The sequence below is a fragment of the Camelus bactrianus genome, chromosome 3 (genome assembly GCF_048773025.1).
Source record: "Camelus bactrianus isolate YW-2024 breed Bactrian camel chromosome 3, ASM4877302v1, whole genome shotgun sequence".
Lineage (NCBI taxonomy): Eukaryota > Metazoa > Chordata > Mammalia > Artiodactyla > Camelidae > Camelus > Camelus bactrianus.
Window position 1 is genome coordinate 102,459,517 of NC_133541.1, and position 20,344 is coordinate 102,479,860.

General features: G+C 42.2%; 1 long non-coding RNA gene across 1 annotated transcript; it reads left to right on the forward strand.

Moving 5' to 3' along the window:
* The first annotated feature begins 1,595 nt into the window (after positions 1 to 1,595).
* Positions 1,596 to 18,748, forward strand: LOC123615564 (uncharacterized). Its single transcript, XR_006723217.2, has 3 exons — positions 1,596 to 2,269; positions 6,424 to 6,486; positions 10,071 to 18,748. It is a non-coding gene; the product is annotated as an uncharacterized LOC123615564 (long non-coding RNA).
* The last annotated feature ends 1,596 nt before the right edge of the window (positions 18,749 to 20,344 follow it).

Sequence of the window (20,344 nt, forward strand, 5' to 3'; positions counted from 1 at the left end):
TTTTCATCTTTACGTTTACAACCTCACACTAACAGATGATGAATATTTAACTCATGTCATCACAGTCAAAACAGGAGGAGAATGTGAACCACATTACAGGAAGCTGCTTTGTGTTCACAGAACGTTTTCACTCCTCATCTACGGGCACTGGTGACGTAGAAGATCATTCACTATTTATTTAGAATTCTGTGTGACACACCGATCATACACAACATAGTATGCAAGCACACATCTTAAAACAGGCCATACGGCATTCACATACTAGACTGGGTATCAGCTAAAACTGACTCATGAATCACACATCTGTTTATAGGTCTATTGAGAAGGAAACTGATGAGGGAATTTTGGACCAATATTTGCTGAGCACAGAGTACGTACTAGTATGTACTATGTTAGGTGCTCCACATACATTATTTCATGAATGATAGTTAATAGTCACCAAAGCAGTTATTACCATTGCAAAGATCATTTATTTAGCATCTACTGTGTCACGCTTGATATATTTTCCATTTGAACAAACCAAAGCTCTGAGGTTACTGCAGCTCGTTTTAAGTGAGGTTAAGTAACACACTCCAGCTTGCTCAGTTATTAAGTGGGGAACTCTGACTTGCAGACCTCTGTTGCCTCCACTAGCTTTTTCCATCAGCCATTTGCATATGACTTGAATAATTTTTGCCACCCCCCGCAAACCGCGTGTACAATTATGTATGTAATAGCTTTACATTGACATATTTTTCCTTAAGTAGATTTACCCCCAAAGGAAATGAAATACCACAGTCAGAAATGGAAAACTAATATCATTTGTCATAAACTGGAGGTAACCATATAAATAAACGCAATGAAATGTTGGCCTCTGCAACCTGAGACTGGCTCCAGTCTGACGGAGAAGACTGATTCCCCTCCTCGTCTCTGATTACCCCGTGGAGCACGCCACCTAAATGACCTTGCGTACTCTTTGTGGTGTGGGTACCATATGCTAGGCAATACTTTGTTTACTATCATCCAATATGGCTTCAAAGAGGTGAAGATATTATGGATCATGGGTCTCTGCTATAAAATGCAAATAGGGTGAAACCTTAATCATACTTTGGCAAACATGCTCCTGACATGAGGCGTGAAAACTTGAAAGAAAAAGTTGAGTTCAAATAACTAGATTAGAAAACAGACATGTAAAGAGAAACCTCGTGAATAAATGGGAAATCGTATTTCCTGGCAACAAATTTTGACCATATTCAGGTTTCCAATGAGATAGAGCATTATATTTATAGCTATGCATAAAATATAGTGTGTATGCATATTTGTGGGCATACATACATATGACTGTACGTACATGCATATATACACACTTGTGTCTATATATGGATTATATTTATACTGGGAATGCTTATGCTATGCCTTCTGATGATTTTGTACATCCACACTAAATTAGTCCTATAAATGAAGCTCGTGTACAAGCTACCGTCCTGATTTATGCACAAGAAACCAATTCATAAGCAGTAATAAGCAGGATGTCGGTCACAGCCACTATCTGGCTGAGCACTGCACATTTACTAACTAGCATCAAGATTGTTCCTGACAGTTTTGGGTTGGCATGTGTATGTGGACAGAGTGTTTAAGGATGTCAGATCCATTTCATAAGCAATGGAAAGCTCATTCTTTACTTTTTTTTTTTTTTTTTTAATTCAAGGGGCAAGATATCATTGGAAGAACTCTGGTCTAAGATCACAAAGCTCTGTAGGCTGAAGTCGAATGTCTTTGGATATTAAAAGAAGTTCAGAAATCTTTCTTTTGTGAGAAAGATTTCCCATTGGAAGGCAATACAATTGGGTAGAAATAAAAGCGACTCTGGAGTCAGATAGACCTCAAGTGGAAATCCCCACTTCCTACCCACCAGCTGTAAGTCCACATCTACACTTTCATTTCCTCGTTCACTGAGGATAGTGACTCCTTCATCAGAGGACTTTTATAAGGTTAAACAAGAAAATATTTGTAAATTATTAAACCGAGTGGTTGGCCCGCTCTATCATTCATGCACTTAATCGTCAGACGAGCGCTGAGGGCCAGTGCACGCCAGACCCCGTGCTAGGTGGAGGAACAGCAGCAAATGAGGCAGACACAGTGCTTCAGTAGATAAGCCAGATTAAGAAGATGATGAATGTGCTATAAAAGCAATTGGGAAATAAATCAAATGAGACAGACAGTAAGTGGTGGGCGTAGCGGCTGGCAAAGTTCTCTCAGAGGAAGTGGCATTTCGTCTGAGACTTGACAGGTGAGACTGAGCCAACCATGGGAAGAACCCGGGGGCGGCGTTTGAGGGGGGAGGGCGGGGCAGTGGGAAGACAGGAGGCCATAATTATAGTCTGGGTGGAGGTGATGGTGAACTGGGCCAGAGCAGGAGCAGTAAAGATGTATCTGAATCGTGTAATAAATATTAGTTCTCTTCTCCTAAGATATTTTCAAGAAGAAAAACTATGTCATTGAATAATTTCCACTAATTATAAATTCAAAGGAAGGAAGTCGAAATGCTTCCTACACATAGTATAGGTTCTTAAGAACTCGGAGACTCAGGGCCTTTCTTTCTATGAACGATTTTTTTTTTCCTGACCAGGCCTTGAGATCAGATATTTACTATGACAAATGGGTCTGCTTTAGATTTGGTTATTATTTTCATTTAGTATTGCCTGTCCAGATTTTTGGTAATAAAACTTTTCAGAGATTTTACATATATATGAAAAAGAATAAATGTTTTCTTCTTCCCTTGTGGATATTCACCATCCACCTAGCTGACTCATTGACAAATTTAATCATAGAAATTAGTTGTTGTTGTGTTGGGGTCCCTTGGCCATGGGCAAGGGTGATTCTTGAGTGTTTTGCTGGGACAGCCACAAAAACTCTAAGTGACAGGCATGAGTCAGGACACGTTCCACAGAGGAAAACAGCTCTCAGTTTACATTCTTTCCTTTCGGTGCTAATACTGGCTTAATTTGGAGAACAAGCAATGAAGAGCCAACCCTCGTTCTCTGTCGGCTTCCCAGACAGCTGGGTCAGGAAAGTCTTCTCTCTGCAGCAGCTCTTTTGGGAAGCCCTGTATTTGAGAGCACGGACTGCCCCCCACACCTGCCTTCCGCTCTTCTACTTTTGTGGTTCCAGCATGGGGACTCCCTCCTTTCCCGGATGCCTTTCTCTGGCCGTGGAGTGGGGGTCTCCAATACCTCGCTAGTCTCTACTTGTCATGGATGGTTAGTCAGTCTTAGGAAACCATTTATCAGTAATAAATGAGCCACATCTTTACCCCTGCAGGTACGATGAGGTAAGGATGTCTTGCTATTTAATAATCCTAGTTGCCTTGAGATGGATTCAGGAGCAACACTGGAGGGCAGCCACTGCAATGGTCTGAAATAGCTCACCCCTCACTTCCACCTCCCCCACTCCTCTCGTATTTTTATGTGGTTCTATGCATAAGTGTGTTTTTGCACACCTTAGCACTGCCTTGTTCATTTCCTCAGATGATTGGAGCACCATGTGACATACAAATAAACTAGTCAGTTACTTGTTAACGCCCTCTCATGGGTAAAATTAATTGGAGGTGTTCCTATTCAAAAAAAAAAAAAAAATGACTCGACCTCTGATGCATACCCCCAAGAAAACGTCATGAGTGTAGTGTGGTGGGAACAGCGCGGGCTTTGGAATCAGGCTGACCAGGTCGGGACAGGGCTCGAGTACACTGTAACGGTGTGATCTCAGGCATGTTCCTGGTGCTGTAACAGCACATACCTTGTGGAGATCTTGTGAGGATTCAGTCTCCTAGTTCAGTAAGGCAGCTCAGAGCCTGGTACGTCGTAGACATTCAGTAACTGTTGGCTATAACTTTTATTACCACCACTCTTTGGGATGGAATAAAGAGTATAGAAGAAGTGCCTATGGCTGAAAATGAGCGTCCCATAATGACACACTAGGGCTTCGGTAGATTACCTTCTCTTTCATACAACTTCTGCCTCGGACTTGCTTCAGTACACTGCCGAGTGTCCCTTTATCTCACTGTGACGGCAGGGACGGAGCCTCAGTCTTCATGCATCCTCGGTGTCCTACAAAGTGCCTGGTGCTTAGTAGGTGCGCAGTGCATGTTTGCTGACTAAGAGAAACAACAAACCCAAACAATTTATTTTCTATAGTTTCCTAAGCCTCAGATGCTGAAAGGGTTTAAAAAAAATCAGTTGTTTTAAAATGGAACTGGAAAAAAATGCTTAAGAATCTTTAAAGTTGTTCAATAAGGTATCATTGGACAAATTCTAAATATTAAAAATATTTTTTAAAGCAATTGTGGATTTCAGGCAGCTGGATTTCAAAAGAATTCCAAATAATCTCCATTTTCTTTAAACCAATCCATTCTTTATCTGACTTTAAAAATTTAGACATAATTCTATAGACAAAAGACTTGGCCAGTTTTCATGGTGAGATTCAAATGGCTATCAAGAGACAATTTTTTTTAAAAAAAATATGCTTAAAATGCATTTTAAACTACAGTTAATAATATTGTATATTTGAATGTTGCTGAGAGAATAGATCTTAAAAGTTTTGATCAGAAGAAAAAACATGTTGTAACTATGTGGTGATGGATGTTAACTAGACTTACTGTGGTGATTATTTCACAACATATACAAATATGGAATTATGATGTTGTAGACCTGAAATGAACTTAATGTTATATATCAATTATGTCTTTAAAAACGTATTTTCAGTAAACATTTAATAGATGAGGCAACCAACCAACTTACTAAAAAAGTAGTCGAGTGATACTATTTCAAGATGTTCATATTTTCTCAGACTTGAATGACAAAACTGTCCAAAAGGAAAGATTATGTTCTTTGTCAACAGGTGGTTATTTAGAGACTGGCACCTCTAATGCCACATCCCTTGTAATCCCTCCACAACCACTCGCCAAAGTTCTCATCCCTGGCTGGTCATAGGTACCACCTGCCCATGTACGCATCTCCAGGTTTCATCTTGCTCTGGCTCTTCATTAAACACAGAGCCCTCACCCGTGGGCTCCACAGCCACCCAATAGGGCTTCCGCTGTGAGCCCTTTCAGCTATGAATGCTTACTGCACAAAGTGTGCGTGGTCTGTGGACCAGCAGCATTGGCATTACCTGGGAGCTTGCTAAAAATGTACAATTTCCAGCCCCAAGCAGACCTACCCAATCAGAATCCACATTTAAGATGATTCCTGGGTGATTTACATGCACATTAATGTGTAAGAGGAACCACAAAGCATAACTCACTTAAGAAGGCAAGATCTATCCTCAATGAACACAGGACCCATGGTAGGATCCAGATGTGGGCATAGCAGAAGGCAGATAATTCCTCCCATAGCCCTTTTGAAAGCTAGGCTCATTACAGATCGCACTGCACACTTGGCACTGAGGAAGCCCTAGGCAGTCCTGGATTGGAATTTGAGTTCTAATGATGCCCACTGTGCAGCCGGTCTGAGCACTTCCTCCTAAAGATCTCAACAAAAGCAGGAGAATATTTAACACTCAACATTAATCCTTTTACAGATCACTTTTTAGCCTCGTGCTAAAACACACTGTCTCTTGCTGCAATAAACAGAAGTAATTGGGACTTGGTTCCCGCAACATCTCTGAATTCATGTAAAGAGCAGATAGTGAGTTTACAACAATGTATCCCTTCTCAGGCTCTAACCACCTTCGTTCTGAAGACAGCAATATCAGCAATAAAACTTCCTCACGTTCTTTGAAGCTTCGATCATTTATAAAGAGCTTTTGGATAGTACCGTGGGTTCATACTTAGCGGTGGGCAGGAGAGGCTGTTATTACCATGCCAGTTGGACAGTCAGGAAAGGGGTTCAGGGGCATTACCTGCTGACACAAATGATGCTAAGATGCTGAGCCAGAGCTGGTGTGAACGCTGGTCTGTGATGAGACCCACAGCCGCACACAGGAGAACCTGGAGCCTGACACTGAGCTGTGGGCTTGACACACACTCTTTCTTTTTATAGGCAGACGTTGTTTTATTGCACTTCACTTTATTGTGCTCCACAGAGACATTTTGTTTGTTTGTTTGTTTGTTTTTTACAAACTGAAGGTTTGTGGCAACCTTACTTCAAGCATGTCTATTGGTGCCATTTTTTCAACAGTGTCTGCTCACTTCACATCTGTCGCGTTGGTAATGCTCATGGTCTGTCTCACATTTTCATCATGAGTATATTTGTTATGGTGATCTTTGATGTTACTTCTATGACTCACTGAAGGCTCAGATGATGGTTAGCATTTTTTAGTAATGAATTGTATATATATTTAATTGAAGTGTAGTCAGTTACAATATGTCAATTTCTGGTGCAAAGCATAATGTTTCAGTCGTACATGTACATAACACATATTCCTTTTCATTCTTTCTCATTATAGGTGACTACAAGATATTGAATGTAGTTCCCTCTACTATATAGAAGAAACTTGTATTTTAATTAGGTATGTACTTTTTTAGACCTAACACTGTCTCATTCTTTTTTTTTTAGTGATTTTCATATGCTCCTATATTCTGCAAAGAAATATTTTTAATGGTAATTCTCTTAATTCAAAATATTCCATTATTTGCCCCAATAGATTGTAAACTTATTTTTTTAACATTTTTTATTGATTTATAATCATTTTACAATGTTGTGTCAAATTCCAGTGTTCAGCACAATTTTTCAGTCATCCGTGGACATATACACACTTATTGTCACATTTTTTTCTCTGTGAGTTACCATAACATTTTGTGTATATTTCCCTGTGCTATACAGTATAATCTTGTTTATCTACTCTACAATTTTGAAATTCCAGTCTATCCCTTCCCATCCTGTCTCATTCTTAATTGACTACAGTACAGTAGTCAATTACTTTTATATGCACTGGGAAACCAAAAAAAAAAAAAAAAAAATCATGTGACTGACTTTACTAGGATGTTTGTTTAATTGTGGTGGTCTGGAACCAAACCAGCAGTGTCTTGGAGGAGTGACTGGGCTATCTGTTGGTACTTTTTTGCATTTGAAGAAACAGACCTCTAGCCGATACGCAAGGGGCCTGAGATCACCCAGGGCAAGTGGCTCAGAGTCAGGGCACAGGTGGGCCCAGCTTCAAAGCTCAAGTTTTTGGCTCCTGTGCAATTTGCTTCTCATGCAATATCCAGTTAAGGGGGCTAGGGACTTCCTCATGTGCTTTAGAATTGTAGGGCAAATGTATGCCAGAAGGCAGAACGTTGTAGACAAGAAGATGCCTTATCAAGATGAAGAAACACTGTCCTGTTTCTCTTTCCTTCCCCTCTTCTAGTCAAAAGAAAGGTTCTGCTCTTTCCTGCGTTTCTTTTGCAAGTCTCAATCCAAGGCAGAGAGATGCAACCCAGAGGGAGTTAAACAAGTGTGATGTCTTGTTGAGGATGAGGCTCAAACCACCAGCAGTGAGGAATGGAGAAAATACTAATTATTATTAACAGTGATATAGATGAAATGCCTTCTCCTCACGTCCTTACCAGGTATCAGACACTGTGCTAAGCCCTTTCCATGTATTAGCTTATTTAAATCCTCTAAGCACAATATGAGGCAGGCCTTAATACCCCCACTTCGCAGCTAAGAAAACTGAGGACCGGAGAGGTTGAGACCACTGCTCAAAGTTGCATGACTGCCTTACGGTGAACACAGATGTGTGTGACTGCACAGCAGGGGCTCACAAGTATTATGCAACAGACATTTCGAGGCCAGCTATGAAGGTGGTGGCGCTTTCTACTACCTCTTGGAAGAGATAAAATAAGGCAATCAGACAGACCTTCTGAACCTTCTGGGTAAACACAGCCATGAGGTTCTCCAAGCTTAAATTATTCAGCCCAGGGGTTCTCAAACCTACCCGTGGTTCAGAATCACCCACAGGATCTGCTACAAAACATGCTGCCGTCCTCCCCTTCTTCCCCTTCTCAGTGAGTGTCTGATCCTGCGGGTGGAGCACCAGGCCTGAGAACGTGCATTTCTAGTAAACTCCCCCACAGGGTTTTTAATTTGTGGAATTCAGATCAAAATGAACATACGGGGCCCCCTATTCAAAAAGCAAGAAAAAGTGCTATTAGTAAGGTACTAGAAGATAAAACTGTTCCCTTTCTTCTGTGCTCCCTCTCAACAAGTCATGGTATTTTTTTAATTGCCATTTAATTATTCACCTGAAGTTTACTGTTCATCTGTTAAGTTGCACAATGACAGTTTTTAAAGAGCATTTAACTCATCTGCGAAATCACTGAAATTAATCACACAACTCGTCTTTGTAGTATGTGCGTGTATGTGTGTATATGCAGATCCCTTTCTAACCTGAGGGGTGGAATTGCTGCACAAAACTGATTCCACTGTTTCAAATTTCACTTCTTGATACGTAAATAGTTGACCGCCTCTCTCTGCTTTTGAATTACTGGTGCGTATCTGAAAAGATAAGGAACCGGGGGTGCCCTCTCTCTTTCCTTCTCTGAGGGTGAACAGCTGGCTAATTCACAAACAAGAGATGATACGATAGTGTTTCTTGGCGGGATGTGTTTCTTAGAATGCCACTGCCTTTTTTCTGGGTTCCACGAAAGCTCTGGTGCAAATAGAAAGTGTGCCCTCTCTGAGATGTCAGTGCTCCCTTCATCTCCGCATCTTTGCCCAGTTTATTCAGTTGTAGACATAACATGCTTACCCTGTAGTGGCTTTGCGTCTCACTGAGCTCTCGCTCATGTGGGTCTGCTGGAATCCTACATCCATGGGGCACCGTGAATGCCGTCTGTGGATGGGGAATCTGCCCATGCAATGTCCCATTGTCCTAGTGTCCCACTGGGCTTTACTTACAAAAAAAGGTAAGAATTTCAAGATGATGATAGCATCAAACCAAGTATGAGGCCCTTCTTAACGTGAGGACCCTGCATCTAGGCGACGGTACCGGCCTGTGGACCACACCTTGATAAGAGTTGCCTTATATACTGAGATGCTCCTATGTTGGGTGCACATATATTTACCATTGTTAGGGACCACACCTTAGAACCACTGATTCAGAAATTTCTATAACTTTCTCATTCACTTTGAATGTATGCACTCAAGATCAGACAGATTTTTGCTGCTTTTTCCAACAAAGGCTTCTCAAGATTTTCCAAAAAGAATCAGATTGCTTCCCAAACAAACGACTCCGACAAAATAACATCTTAATGAGCTAAAGGGCAAGAAAATAAGAAACATCCAAATTGAATTTGTTAAAAAATACATACGGTTTTCCAAAAGTAAAGGCTTGCGGCAAAATTTAAATCATACTTTGAGTGAACTCCAAAGTCGGGGAAAACACTGCAAGATACTCAGCTGGACTCGGGCTGCCCGAAGCACATTTCCTTTTGCTAGAGTTTTGCCCTGGCAGGTTAGCTCCTGACCTAAGCTTATTCCACTAAAGGGGATAGGATTTCAACAGCACAGAAGAGAGGCTATTTCCAGAGTTAAAATTCTTCTTATTTCTCATTAATTTTCACTTACCTTTTTAGGTTCATCTAATTAGCTCAAGTTATTTCTGTCCTCTTAGCAAGGAAGAATTTCCCTCTTCCTCACCCCACATTTATTTTTTTTTTTCTTCTCTGGTATGATGCAAGGATAAAATCTGCAAACTCCAAAGCAAATTCCCTCAGTTCTGAAGCTTCTCTCTTTCCCCTTGACAAATGTGAATATTTATCACAGATGTACGGAATCAGATTCTGTTGGAGAATGAGCTCACAGGTGAAGCAGGCTTTGCAGAGCAGGAAAGAACTAGCACCGTTGTGACCACGTGGATACCTGGGTACTCGCACAGCTTCCTGCCCCTGTCATTTGGTCCAGCTAAGGACTGGAGAGAGCTATTTAAGGGTTTTCACTTGTTTTAAGCTTATGGGGGTGAACCATTAGCAAATTTATGCTGGACCAAATGGATTCCTCTTCTCTGGGAAAACTGTTTCCCCTCCTCTGTTTCCATCCTCTTGGCTTTTCTTTGAATTTGCTAGCATGCTGCTTTAATCTGTTTTCCTACACAGTCCTTTCAATTCATAGGGCCCCAGGAAAAGAAGCAGAAGAAGAGGAACATGGTTCCTCAGTGTGTGATCTTGAACGAAGAGCATGAGTGGCATTATGATGGGACTTTTACACACCAGCAGTTTGGAGTCGACCTGAACGAGGAGGCACAAGGAGCTTTGGCACTAAATTTGTGTGACCTTGGGTAAGCTGAACCATCTCTCAGGCTCAGCTTTACAATGAATAAAGCAGGAATATCACCACTTATTCTAGAACAAATGTTCTCAAACACCAAATAGGTGTTAAAATGCAGATGCTAGCCACCCCCATCTTAGAGTTCGATTAAGTAGTTGGGCCAGAGATATTTACTGTTCATGGAAGAGGCAAGGGCTGTATGCCAAGGCCAAGAGCTGGTGGCAGAAGTGACGTGTGTCACTATTTTGCCAAAGCATTTCAGAGCTGGTGCATGACCATCCCAACTCCCTTTTCCCTTCGACCCTGCAAGCCATGTGCTCCAGTTTTAAACCTACAAGATGGAAGCAGCTTGGGTCCCTGCATCATTGCTTGGGGGTGAGGTGGGAGTGTCACAGATTGCCGTGAGACCCATGGGAGGCTTTGAATAAAACATGAACTTTTATATGTGAAGCAACAGCTCTCTGGAGATGGGCTTCCTTCTGCTGCATAACCTAGTTTATGACAACTGCAGAATTGCACACCGACCGTGGGGAGCTGCTGCAGTAAAGCTCGCAGGGGGTATGGCGCTGGCCCAGCAGTCCGGTGACAGGCAGTGAGGAAACTGACAACAAAGATCAGAAATGTGGAGATTGTTATTCAGTGGCAGAAATGTTTGTTACAACTGTCAGCGTTGATGACATGGGAGGGAGACCGTGTGAGTATGAAGCTGGCAGGTGCAGAGGAAGAGGTTTAGAGAAAAGAACATCAGTAGTGTGCATGGGCCACGGCTAGAGGAAGGAAGGAGGAAGGGAGAGATGCGCCCTAGAAAGAACAGGCAGAAATGGAAGGCAGCAGATCCCAGATATGTGATGCCTGGAAGGACTGGAAAACTCACTGCAACTGGACCACAAACTGTGAGAAATCAGATATAAAAAGGCTGCAATAATGAATGTCCAAAAAAAACACATGATCCAAATCACTCAGGACAGAGATCAGGTTTAGTGTGTGCCTAGTCGGCTGGAAGGAACCAACAAAGAAATCAGGCCATTTGAAAAGGCATGTCTCAAACAAGTTGTGTGGATGGGGCCCCTGGCACACAGGATTGGTTGCGAGCAAATGCACTGGAAGTCTTCTGAATCTATGAGAAAGTCATATTTGTCTAAATATCAAGACACTTAAAATGACCCTGACCTCTCAAACCCCTTGATTAGAAAGCCCTCAAGGAGGGCATATGGCACAATAACCATTTTCCGTGGAACAAAGGGAAGTCAGGGAAGATTAAGAACTTCGCAGGGGGTGGAGCCAGGTGCCACAGAAAGGAACAGACAAGGGACTGCCCCCTCCTTCCCAGAGGACAGAAATAGGGCCTCCACATTTGGGTGGGGAGCCACCATAGCCACTGTCCAGAGAGATTTCAGAGTTGCCACAGCCCAGGGACTATGGTGTCTCCCTGTCTTCCCTTTCCCAAATGGGAGTATCAGTTGCAGTTGCCATGTCGCTGTTCCATCCTTCTCTGTTGGGAGTATGAGTAGGGACTGGCAGATAACTTGCCTTTTAAATTCATCATTCTCTAACACAAAAGGACGTCTGGATTAGCTAATGACCACTGGCCATCACCCAGAAATCCTAGGCTTTGAGCTCCATGCATCCACTGGATGGGACTAGCATTTCTTAGGAAGAGATGCACTTATGTTCTCTGTGTAGGAAAAGGAGGCAAAGGATGGAAAGTATCAGAGATATTTACTGTCCACTCCATGTCCTTGTGTCTCCTTGCATTTCCCAGCAACTTGCAGGAGGCTGGGTCCTTGCGCTGGCCGTGGCAGTGGGCCACCAGGCCAGAGAGTAGTAGCATGGCGTGAATTCTCCAGGCCCCTTTGTTGAAATAATGGAACCAGAAATCATCAGCAGACTGGATTCTACTTGGAAAGGAGTATTGTGGAGAGCCACCAAACCTGCAGCAAACTTCAAGTGAGGGGGAGATAAACCCTGGTTCTGTCAAGCCACTGAGACTTTGAGATTTTTGTCAAGTCTCTATCCTAACCAATATGGTAGATTTGGGATAGGGTCCTTTTTAAGAAGCACCCTAGACCATTTTAACACAGATGGTATGCAGACTCCACCTTAAGAAACACTGGCTTTGAGGACTGCCATTAGCTAAGCTGTCTAAAAGGGCCTTAGAAGGGAGGGAAAACATTAAAACTTACTTTAATCATGGCTTCTGATAAACAAGGATATGCATTCTTAGAATACTCATAGTATTTGCTGCTTTAACGCAGGATGATTGTAGCTTAAGTGGAAATTGGATCAACTGTTTATGCCACTGGTGTAAACAACAGACCCGTCAGGAGAGCCAAACAAGAACACAGCAAGTGCCGGGGACGTCACACGCCGCACTCCCGCTGGGCCATGTTCCGGGGGTGCCAGAGCCTCAGCTGTCCTCCGGACTGGAGAGGCCCTGAAAGACCCGATCTCTCAGCTGCGTCCCAGCCAGAGTCACCCTCTGAGAGAGGCCAGCCCTCTCTGTGAGCAGGAAGGGTTACTCTTATTCCTTATCCCCTAAAACTCACTCTTGACAATTTGGAACCCACCTGTACTCCGAAATGGGCGAAACTGCACCTCATCCAGAACCCTTCGAAGGCTGGTGTCAGCTGGTTCCGATGGATTGATGTCCTTACTTCTGGGTCTATTCCATCCGTAGTTAAATATCGTTCTTTTAGTGTCTCTTATGTTAAGCATAGCAGCTGAAAACTGAAGTTTGATTACCTGTACTCCTGTATACTCACTGAGAAACGTTTGATGAGCTCTTTCTCTGTCTCTACCCTCCCCAGCCCCCCATTACTCGCCCGTAAGAGGAAGATAACAGCGCCTGCACTAGAGGGTCACCGGAGGGTTGCCCGAGCCGGTGCGTGTCAGCATATGCATGGCGCGTGTAAGTGGCTAATTAACTTTGGTTGTGAGCATCAGATTGTACTGTTCACAATCTAATCTTGCATTTAAGCCTTTTTCTGGCATGCCCAAAGCATTGGAGACTAGTAGGTGCTCGATTTGAAGTCACTGCCAGGCCTCCTGCCTCTCTGGGATAGGAAGGAAGGCTTTCCCAAACACTTTAAATCACCCCGTAACCACGTTCATTCAAATGGTTACTTGAATTGAACAACTCTTTTTTTTTTTTTTTTTTTTTAAGTTCAAGTAAACCTTGACACTGAGTTTGTTGGTAGTAGGCTGACAAGTTAGAAGAGCCTTTTTGTTATGTGGGGAAGAAAAATTGGACCTTTCAAGAGTACATTCTTCCCATCAGAATTATTGAGAAGCTAGCTTGGAAAACAGCCGGCTTACTCTGGGCTTTGGAGATGTAAGGCAGAGGAAAAAAAACTCCATCTTGGCTTTACATAAAGGGTGTGCATTTCTCAATTCAACCTGTGTTTTGTGTTTAAATGAATGGCTTTTTAGTGAAGAAGAGGACCTTCCATATAGGTTAGGTTAACCATCTACCCGGGCTGAGATCTGTTTCATTAACGCTGTTCACAATTTGACGGGGTGCCCACTCTTTCATGAATGATTTCTACCTGTTAGAAACATTTGAATTGTATTGAGCTTAAATATGCCTCCTTATAACTTCCACCCATTTGTTAGGTCCTCCATCTGTCTCAGCTCCAGATCCATATTCGTGAAGTTAGACCCTGCCCTTACTAAGCGAAAGGGCAGTCGTGGTGAACCACTGCCTTCAAGAGTGGCTAACTGAGCCCTTTCCAAAGCTGTGTTCTGATTATTCCAACGGTCTAGCAGCCAAGACAGAATTTCATAATAGCTCATCTTGGAGTCATGCATTAAAGAAACTGCTTAAAATTCTTCCTTTCCCCTACCCTCTTCCTTGCTCACTGCCACTGCTTCAGTACCTTTCTCTTCCAAAAAGAAGACAGGAAGACAGACAGATGATCTCTTCCTGGGGGTGCTCGAGGGAGTAAATCAACCAACAAGCAAAGTAAAAGTTTATTTAAAATTGTGTCCACAATCAAAATAGAATTTACAACGTGATCCTATTTATGCAGGAGTACCAAAATTACTGAAAGAGTGGTTCATAAACAAGAAAAAATGAAACACAAATAAAACCACTCATTCCTCAACCCTAACCTGAGCATCATGTCACCTGTTTTGCTCGCCTTTCTTCCAGTTCTGAAAATAAGAGCCCTGAAAGTCAGAGAGGGAAGCTCTTCTGAGTTTATCAAGGGTAGAGAGAAACTGAGTGGGCAGAACAAGACTCCTTCTGAGGGGGCAGGGGAAGGGTGGGAACACATCCTACTTTTTGTCCATCACGTTAGTGACAGCACTTAAGGAGAGGACCATAATCACACTGATGGGACTACAGCCCTAGGGAGTCTGTGGCAGACATCCGATCTTGTGTCTCACTTGAACACTTGGAGGCAGAGTTCATTCGTACATTCATTTAACCAAACATTTTTGAGTGCCTTTTATACGTAAGGCGCCACCTCTGTAAGTTAATAGTAGTCACCAATTAGGTGGCAGTTCTTCAGATGATTAGTGACATCTTTATCCCCACTGTAATGATGAGCATGTAGTCCTACAGGTGTTTGATACCATATTAGACATTCTAAGTTTCAAGTATCTATCTATCCATCCATCCATATATTCACCATGATTGGGAGCCCCAAGTAGGAGGCAATCCAAGAGAAAAAACTTAAGAAAGAGAAGTTGGGCCCTGGGGAGTGGTAGATGGTTCTGTAATTTCAATAAGAAATAATTAAAAGTGCTCTAAGAATTCTGTTAAGCCTGTCTTAAACATAATACACACCTGCAGCTAAACTCTCTGAACCCGCATCAAATGTCCAACTTGTTGGACAATCACTCTGTTGGAAAATTTTATTTTCTTCCTACTCGGCACCTTGCACAAGGTCAAACACATAGCATACGCTTAATTCTACAGAACTTAAGAGCTGTAGGTGGCTTTGGAGACCTGTCACACAGATCAACCTCTGAATTTTTGTACATGAGCAATCAGGAACCTGACTGGACCGATCCAATAGCTTCCTACCAATTGTTAAGCCTCTCGTTCCCCCAAACTCTACCTTAACCATTTTACCCCTTTTCGCCTGGCAACGGCTGCTCACCTGTCAGGTTTCAGCTGAGTGGCCTCCCGTGACCCAACTTCCACCCAACCTCCAAACAAAATTAATCCTCCCTCCTAATTCTCAAAGCGTTTCCTGATCTTCTTATATGGCATTTTCTACTATTTATAATTAAATTTCAATTTTTTGACTAATTTTAAAACATCTATCTCCTAACCAAGCCGTAAGTGCCACCATACCAAGAACTAGTCATTCATTCACCACTATCTCCCCAGCGCCTAGCATAGTTCTGGCACATAGGAGCCTGATGAGTATTTGTTGAACTAATAGATGGTTGGAAAGCATGCAACAGAGCTCTCTTTTTAAGATGCAAATCTGATCACATCTTTCTCCTGCCTGAATTCCTTCTTCAGTTCCCCAGTATTTAATAGTGAAGAAAATATGGCCCAGCATTACTGAGACGAGCCATCACAATTTAAGTGGCTTTTCCCTGAGATGCTCAGGGGCTTCCAGACCTCCTTGCCTTTCAGTACCCTGTGTCCGCCAAGGAATGCCCTGCCTGTAGTTCCTGACCGAGCAGCCAAGCACACACTCATCCTTCACCTTCCTGGGGAGGTCCAGGCTCTCAAAGCGAGGGCTAGTTGGCTGGTTCTTGATGCTCCTTTGCCTGTTCCTCTATGGGAACAGAAGGGTGACATGGAAAAACGCACACTTTCTTTCCCCAAACCTGTCCCTGAATTCCCTCTACCGCCCCTGAGGCTGGAGTGAATGACAGAGAAACAGAGGCAACGAGCATCCAGTGGTCCTTCCAGCCCCAGCCATCGTCTCTCCCAGATCTCGGTCTCCTGTTGTTTTCCTGGGCTTTCTCCTCATCTCCCTCTGTCTTTTCCAGGGTCCTCTCTGTTCAATTTCAGTCCTATTTGGTTAGGTGTGATGATTTGGCTCTTCTTTTGTTTCTTTGGAAATCTGACCCCCGAGGAAGGGGGCAGGGGTTCACATATCTCGCCTCAAGAGTCTCAGCAAGGTATTATCCAGAATAAAAAGCTCTCTCTTCTGGGGTAGATTCTGCCATTCTCTTAGCATGCGAAAAGAGGGCAGTCAAGTTTCTGGCTGTGAAATGCAACTTTGCCTTCCTCCTCTAGATGACTTACAACCTCAGCAAAAACAAGGACCTTTTATAAAGCCACCTCACGTTGACATCTCAGATTCTCAGCAGGTTTTGTAAGAGCAGCAGCCCATGTATCTGTGGGGGCTGTTCTTGAAGTTGATGCTATGAACTCCGTGAAGCTCTATGAAGAGAGACATCATTAGGAAGGAGGTGTTTTTAGAAATGGCTCTGCAGGGTTTAAACTCCAATCCCTCGTTCAGACCACTTGCTCTTTAAGAGTTCAGGAAAGACAATCATTTTATGACTCCTGTCCTGAACAATATAGAAAGAAAACAAGCCCCACTGATTTAAGACACAGCAGCCGGTGATCTCCAGTTCCACCTCCCTAGTGTGGTCTCCTCTGTGTTTGGAGAGGCCAGACGCTCAATCAACTTTCGCCCTTTGAGAACAGAGCTGCCCATTTCTCCAGCTGTTTATAAACAAAACTGAAACACAGGACTGGAAATTTTGGAGATTTCTTTCCTCCTGACCTACGCCCTCCCCAAATCCCCAAAGCATCCTTTCTTTTAAGACAAGAGGATATGAAGAAGGAAGAAAGAGAACGGGCAGAGAAAACAAGCATAAGTGGATATAACATGGATACATCCTATTAAACAAACAAAAAACCCCCAAGTTTTAATGAACTCAATTTCATTTAAATCTGCTGCTTTTTTTATTGAAACAAAATCATTCAGAAAATATGATGTAATAACATTTAGTACAACTCCTGAGCACACTGAAAGCATTTAGAAAGACAGATTAGCAACAGATGATACCATCTAATGTTTACGTAACACTGCATATTTAAAAAAATTTTTTTTTCAGGACCAGTAAGACTGAATCTCACATCGTTTGTGAAAAGAAAGCAGGAAGGGTATTTTTATCCCAGTTTATAGATAAAGAAATAGTTTCAGAGCCCAGAATCACATGATAAATTAAATAAAAAGATCCTTTCTGCAGCAACTGGGGTTATGAAAAAAAAAATAGTCAACAGATTCTAGAGGACTGTAGTTTTTTTTAAACTAGTCTCTCTTAAATTCAATCGAGAAAATAAGTGAGGGTAAAGCAAGTTGGTGGAAGAAGAGAAAAAGGACATTTCTTTTCCCCTTGAAGCGAATTAAATTGAACAGTAGTTATCAGAATCCGAATATGCAAAATCTGTACCAATCTGAATTTGTAAGACAAACAGTGAAACACCTTTTTTTCCCTCTACTTTTAGCTTAAAATACCAATTATGACCTGCATAAACCAAGAAATATGTACGTTGTCCTTGCACACATACTTTTGCAAGTATTATCACACAGAATCTCACTTTTTTTGTGGATGACAAGTCAGCTTTCATGAAGAGTCTTCGGGACAGACAAAACAAACAAACAAACCAACCAACCTACAGGATCAAGAGGGGCCCAGATCACAACAGACCCTTATTGCCTGGGCATGGGCAGGGTGGCGGGGAGACAGACTTGGCTAGGAAGACAAAGCGTCTTGAATGGTATTTGGTCAGTCATGATTAGCCAGCCGGTACGAGCCATCACTTGGTCACAGGGAGACAAGCGGCATGTCCCTTTCAACATTCTATATATGACCCAGAGATCTATAAGAAATCAATTCTTCAAACTTCTGGGATGAAAGAAAGTGAACAGCAACAATAGTTATGTCTGCATGACTCACACACACATTCTCCCCAGCCCTCACCGAAGTAAGTTTTTTCATTTCTTCCCTCAACATGATGAACTCTATCTGAAATCCAACCTACTGAAGGCCTCAGGTACGAAGTCACCATCCTGACTAGAGCCGAGCTCTCTCCGCACCTACACATCACGACAGGTGAAGTCTACTGTGGGTCTCCGCTCATGGAGTCCCGATTTAGACCACGGGTAACTGGAGCCAAAGCAGGTTTAACAGGGGGGCCCTGGGCTCTGGAATCCCTGGTCTGACTTGGTCCATCAAAGGTCCACTTGCCAATCTTCCGGGCTTGGTGCCAACCTTGTATTTTTAGACTAATCAAGTGGCAATCTGGGGCTGGAGTTTTAAAAGTGTGATTTTTTTTTTTTCTTAAAGGATTGTTTTATTTAGAGCTGGTACTAGGTGTCTTCAATCATTTGAATTAATCTCTTTTATCAACATAAACTAATTACTTGTTTAATGAATTTCTTGAATTTTTAAAATCATGTTCATTGCAACATGCTCCCAGGCATAAATACAGAAAATGAACACATTAATTACAATAAAACATTCAAGGGCTGAAACAAATTAGGAGAGAAGACAGCAACACTTGTGTCTTAAAATCTACCTTACCCGTGTACACATACTGTGCCTTTTTCTACCTAAAACGCACCTCTACACCGTCCACTACCTGCCTGTTGGGCGGTGGCTCTGCTGATGATGTTCGGGTGAAGACCGAAAAGGAGATGATGGTGTGTGGTCATCTCTCCCCACTGTTCTCCCAGCCCTGTGTCGCTGCATCTGCCGTGCTCTGAAATGCCCATAGCTCACCTCTGAGAACATTTTCAGCTTCATGCCACAAAGGAGACACACATTAATTATAGGTTGGAAAAGAGGGGACTGGAATGCTGTGGTGGCACATTCCATTTGAACAGAAAGATGTGAGTGCATGCACTTGGCGTGCTTCCCCTCACGCATGCCCTCACTGCGGACCACTCCCATTCTCCACGCCGTGACTTTCTTTGTTTTCTTTTCTCTTATTACTGCGTTTAATTTATACCACTATAAGATCTTAAAGTCACATTGAGTGAATGTGATAACAGCACACTGTATGGAAGGGAAGATATCTCATGAAGACATTTTGAAATATGCATTTTATATGTTAGAGTCTTAAGTGTCATCCAAGTGGATGAAGCTAGGATCAAACTTTTCATCTGTGGCTGGACCTGTCAGATGACTTCTCTTTGGATATAAAAGAGAACTATTTCCCGCTTTACTTATATCCTTTACTTCCCAATTTGCTATTTAATTTTCGATATTGTTCTCTGTGATTTCACACTCTTTGACAAACATCTTCATAACCAAATAGGCTGTCTTTAAATATTATAGAATTGTAAATTTGATTCTTTACCATTCATTCTCACATTAAGAATACTGCAACATTCAATTTGTGTTATTTAACATGGCTTTTAAAACTTTTATAAGTTACGTGCTAATGAGACATTCTAGGCTCCGTTACAGAGGATGTAGTCAAGGCTAATAAGAACAGAGCTTCCTTGACACCCAAGCATCAGATTTTTTTCTAATATGAGAAGACTGGTCAATTTTCTACTCCACTGGTATTTGCTATTACAGTAATGAAGCACATTATATTTTCTCTGTAACAAGCTGACTAATTTGGTTTTTGGCTTTCTGTTTCAATTTAATCTTTTATTTAAATTAGTTAAAAATCCGGGTTCTCTATTCTTCTTGGACATGTTCAGAGAGAGATATAAAAGTAATTTATTCTATTTGGATCTAACACTAAAATCTGCAAGGGATTTTTGTGTTCTCATTTCTTCCCCTACTTTACAGCCTCATTATTGAGGTAAGATAATCAACTGGGATTAATAGCATACAATGCTGCCCAACCCAAAGGAAAATGTGGCTATATCTCAAAATTCGATTTTGAATGTGGAATCACTGAGATGAAATAAAGCTGAGAAATACTGAGAGAAGAAAGTCATCTCCTTTCTCCTGAGACCAGACTCTACATTTTAGAGACAGAATAATTTCATGCCAGTTCACTTTGTGGGAGATGGGATAGTGGAGAACTTCAAAATACCTACACATATGACATTTTGATTATATGGACTTGTCTAGAGTGCTCTGAACATTGGCCTTCTTACTCCCAGTTAGTTGATGGCTCTTTGAAGACAGAAGCTGTATCTTACACATCTTTGTACAGTACCTAGCAAAGGGTC